The sequence below is a fragment of the Rattus norvegicus genome, chromosome 2 (genome assembly GCF_036323735.1).
Source record: "Rattus norvegicus strain BN/NHsdMcwi chromosome 2, GRCr8, whole genome shotgun sequence".
NCBI lineage: Eukaryota > Metazoa > Chordata > Mammalia > Rodentia > Muridae > Rattus > Rattus norvegicus.
This window is the reverse complement of record NC_086020.1, coordinates 151,380,187-151,384,994: the sequence shown is the minus strand read 5'-3', so window position 1 is coordinate 151,384,994 and position 4,808 is coordinate 151,380,187. Positions and strand designations below refer to the sequence as shown.

The following is a 4,808-nucleotide window of genomic DNA, read 5'->3' as shown; positions in this document are numbered from 1 at the left end:
TACTTTATGCAAACTAATATTGCTAATAGATCACTTCAAGTAGGATCATTTATAACACCAAAGCTCCAAGGCTGTTGATGCACTCACAGAACTAGACTATGTCTGCGTTTCTCAGTCCTTCCCTTTTGTTCTATTCTTATACTGTCAGCTAAAGTTACTCTTCTTTAGAACTACATGACCAGCAACATCATAGAGAACATGTTTAAGAAAGAAATGTGGCTTTCTCTAGAGGCATTAAAGGAATAACTGTGTGTCACATGTGAGTTGGTTGGTGACAGAGATGACAGAGGCTATGTCTATGTTCAGTGTTCTGACCTGTGAACATCTGAATAATTAGTAGCCTAAAACTTCATAAAAAATGAGCCCAGTCAGATGCCAGGCAGGCCAGGGCAGGGAGCAAGTCAGCAACAAGAAGAACCCTACCTGGGACCCGGGGCACCAGGCAGGAATAAGCCAGATACGTATGATATCCCCCACTACTACATAGAGCCATATGGGAAAGCTTGGACAAGTAGCAAGCCCAAGACAACCACCAGCCCAGTGCCATGGGACCCAGACTCAGCTATCTTGAGATGACCATAAGTCCAGTGGAATGCAGACTTGGTGGGGGTGGACAGACCATCCCTGAGGTGATCCCTGTCAAGTGCCATAATGCACAGGCGGGGCATAGAATTCCTGAGAACACCCCTGAATCAACCGCAGACACTCAGGGACCACTAAGAGGGGGCAAATAAGTGGTAGAGAAATGGAAGAGAAAGAGAAGCAGAAGGATATGGGCACAACAAAGGGAGGCAGAACTGGAGACTTGAGGGTAGTGAGAAACAGCCTGATATGAATATGTGAAGTATCTGGGGTGGTGGGATTTTGGTCTGTGCTGCTACCAAGGCCCATGTGTGGGTCTATGGCTTTGGAGCAGCAGGAATGTACCAAAGGGCAGGTGGATATCCCAGGTTAGGCCTGCCACCTAGAGGCATGTTAATATCTGAAGGCTGTGCTGAACTGGCCCCACCCCTGGCTTAGGAATCATGGGAGAGCTGGCCCCAGGAGTATGAGAGCAGGAGAGCTGGTCATGTACCTCACCCACTGCAGCAATCAGTAGAGCAGAGCAAGCCCCTCATCTTGCTAGGGTAGCACAGTAGAGCTGGCTCTGAATGTGGGGACTAGGAGTAAGTCAACCCTGAGGGCATGAGCATTTGGAGAGTTAGCCCTGCCTTTTGTCTGCTGTGCAGTGGTGGTAACAGGGAAAAGGGAGAGATACCCTTCTCCCCTTCTTCATCCCTTACCACCTATAGCAGGTGGGAGAGGCGGACCATGAGAGTAGGAGAACTGCCTTTGCCCCTCAAGAGAGCAGGCCCTATATCTTGCCTGGGCAACAGGGTAGATCTTGCCCTAGTTATGGGGAGGTGTTGAGGATGAGCCAGCCCCAAAGGTATGAGAGGTTGAGAACCATTCAAGCCTCCCACCTGCTGGTGAGAACAATCCAGTGAGAAGGCTTTGCACCTTACCTGGGCAGCACAGTAGAGCTGACCCTGATGGAATAGGCACAGATGAGCTAGTACCAAGGACATGAAAATGGGAGAGCTGGTTCTGCCCTTGCTGATTGTAGCATTGGATGGGCCAGCTAGAGCAAAGTAGGAGAGGTTGTCCTGGAAGCATGGGTGAAGGAAAGCTGGCAGGCTAACCAGCTCAGATACCTTGCAGGCTCAGATCCAAGGCCTTGAATTGGCCCATCCCAACATCTATGCCATTGATGAAGATGAACTGTTGGAAAGCATGAAGGGACCAAGTCTACAGTTCCAACACTACCAGACATTCACCACATAGGACAACAACAGGTTATCCAAGAGGAGTCCCAGAGAGGTTCTAATACTGATAGCAGAGTAGAAGTCAGAGGCCTCGTGCCAGATGAATGAGTCATTGCAATGAACATTTGCAAGCAAAGTGTGGATGAAAGGATATATTATGGGACACACTATGGTACACTACAGCTTCTAAAATACTTTTTGTTTTTGTTGGCGGAGGGTGGGTGGTGGTGGTTGCAAGGGTAGAAGGTGGGTAGTGGGAGAGGGGTAGATGAGTGGGATTGGTATTCATGATGCAAAGTTCACAAAGAACTGATAAAAAAATCTTTTAAAAGAAAGAACTGTGTTTCTGAAGCAAAGACAACTTATTTCAATGACTTGTTAAAGAATTCATCCATTTGTGGACAGAATAACTAATGTTTGAAAAGGACATATGGAAACCTAATATTTTATAAGCTTCATAAACATATTTACCTACCATACACTCATATAGTTTATATTATATAAAAGTATTTAATTGGTGTTATCCTATTCAGGGGAGTATGCTTATCCCTGAAGCCATAGATTGCTAAATAAAAAGCACAGGGCCAGCTATGGGATATTTCCCCTGAAATTGTGGGTTAGATGTTCCAGAAACTCTCAACAATATAGGCTATTGCCATTACTCTTTGTTGCCCCCAAAACTTGATGGTAAGCCCCAATTAATGAAGATCACAGACACAGACACAGACACAGACACAGACACAGATACAGACACACATACACACACACACACACACACACACACACACACACACACTGGAATTAGAATGTGGAGAATTCAAGTTTTGCTACTGACCACAAAGCTTCTTTCCTGCTGTCTAACTTTCATGCTGCTGTGTTAAGTAAGTCTTACTCAACTACGAACCTTGTGAAATGTGATAATGTCTGGCATGGCAAGATATACCTATGGCTGGAACAATGGTATGAATGTTATAGAATTATACCTTTCTGATTTGGATTTAAACCCTGCTCCGAAGGAAGAAAAACATTTGGCACTGTAAATCTGACCAAGAATCAATGGTTGGGGATTTTATAGGTCCCAAGGGTGAACCTACTAGTATTATTCTATGAAATAGACATACATCCAACTTTCCTCTCAATTCCTATTTCTACCCATAAATACATGGAGCTCTGAGATGTCAGCAGTGAAGTCTCTTTGAACAGCCACAAATGAGACATCTATATTACAACTACCTTGGTTCAGTTGTCATCACAGAGAGGGAGCAGCAAGACCAAGAGGTCATAAAGGGCTGGAACAAACCTGTGTCTTTTGGACCATGACAGGACTGGTGAACTCATGTCCTCACAGAGACCACAATTAATTACACAAGGTCGACACGCTATCAATCCAGTGAACATCTTAGCATGGAAGGGGACGGTCTTCATGAGTTCCCATTCCTAATGAGATGTGGATGGCTGATGGCTTTGGGTAAGAAAGAATCAGCTTTCTTTAGGAGTGTGGCTCCTGGTAGGTTGACCCCATACCCATGAGTACATGGACAGAATATATTGGGCTCCATGAGTTAATCATTCAATCAAACAATCAAACAAACAGCAAAGAAGTACATGATTTTGGGGGAAGGTAGAGAGGTAGAAGTAGATATGGAAGAAGTTAGGAGGAGAAATGGCATTGAATATGATTAAAATATGATGTATAAAATTCTGAATAAAAGCATTTTTTAAAATGTAGCCATATAAGACCTTGTTACTTGTGTCTAGAGAGATGGTTCTGTAGTTTAGGGCACTTGTTATTCTTGTAGATGATCTGGGTTCAATTCTCAGCACCTATATAATAGTTCACAACCACCCATAAATTCAATTACAAGGGATCCATCAGGCATACATGTGGTGCCCACATATGTGTCTAGGCTAACCTTTATACACATAAAGTAAACTAAATAAATCTTTTCAGAAAAATGTAATGTTGCTGTAAAACAAACAGACAAAATCACAAACCCCAAAATTTATCTTGATATTTGAACCTCTTGGACCTTGGCTTCTAAAGTTAATAATTGAGATAATATAGATGGTTGTTCAATTCATTAATGAGATAACAAATACAATAGTATCATCTAGAACATTTATTTTGCTTTCGTTTTAGATTTATTGAAATACCTGTGCTAGTATATGTGTCTAAGTGTCCTTAGTCCATATGTGATCTCTCATTATTATTTAATAAAAGACAGGATTTTTGGGACTAGAATTTTGGGTAAACTATACCAAATCTACACCTAAGGTACAAGCCGAGTCACCTACCCTTTCCTTTGTTTCTGTTTCTTTCTATTTTTTATTCCTTCTAAATTTGCACTTTCAGTTCCACAGGAGATACCATGCAGGCCTGAGCATGTGGTTTGGTGGTGCAGCTTTTGCCTAGTGTGAGCAAATCCCTAGACTTTATCCTCAGTACTACAGGTGAACAGACAAAATGCAAGGTATATTCCCTTACCACTACTTTACTGCCACTAAAACTTTGATAATCATTCTCATAAATATGCCTTGACACGATGCCAGTGCCAGAAAAACACACATGGTATGTACTTATTGATAAGTGGCTATTAGTCCAAATGCTTGAATTACCCTAGATGTGCAGAACACATGAAACTCAAGAAGGATGGCCAAAATGCGAATGCTTCACTCCTTCTTTAAAAGGGGAACAAGAATACCCTTGGCAGGGAATAGAGAGGCAAAGTTTAGAACAGAGGCAGAAGGAACACCCATTCAGAGCCTGCCCCACATGTGGCCCATACATATATAGCCATCAAACTAGGTGAGATGGATGAAGCAAAGAAGTGCAGGCTGACAGGAACCGGATGTAGATCTCTCCTGAGAGACACACCGAGAATACAGCAAATACAGAGGCGAATGCCAGCAGCAATCCACTGAACTGAGAACAGGACCCCTGTTGAGGGAATCAGAGAAAGAACTGGAAGAGCTTGAAGGAGCTCAAGACCCCATATGAACAAC

The 4,808-nt window shown here is 43.1% G+C and overlaps 1 non-coding gene across 1 annotated transcript; it reads left to right on the top strand.

Annotated features, from left to right (window-relative positions):
- The first annotated feature begins 218 nt into the window (after positions 1-218).
- Positions 219-349, top strand: LOC120101314 (small nucleolar RNA SNORA17). Its single transcript, XR_005501686.1, has one exon. It is a non-coding gene; the product is annotated as a small nucleolar RNA SNORA17 (small nucleolar RNA).
- The last annotated feature ends 4,459 nt before the right edge of the window (positions 350-4,808 follow it).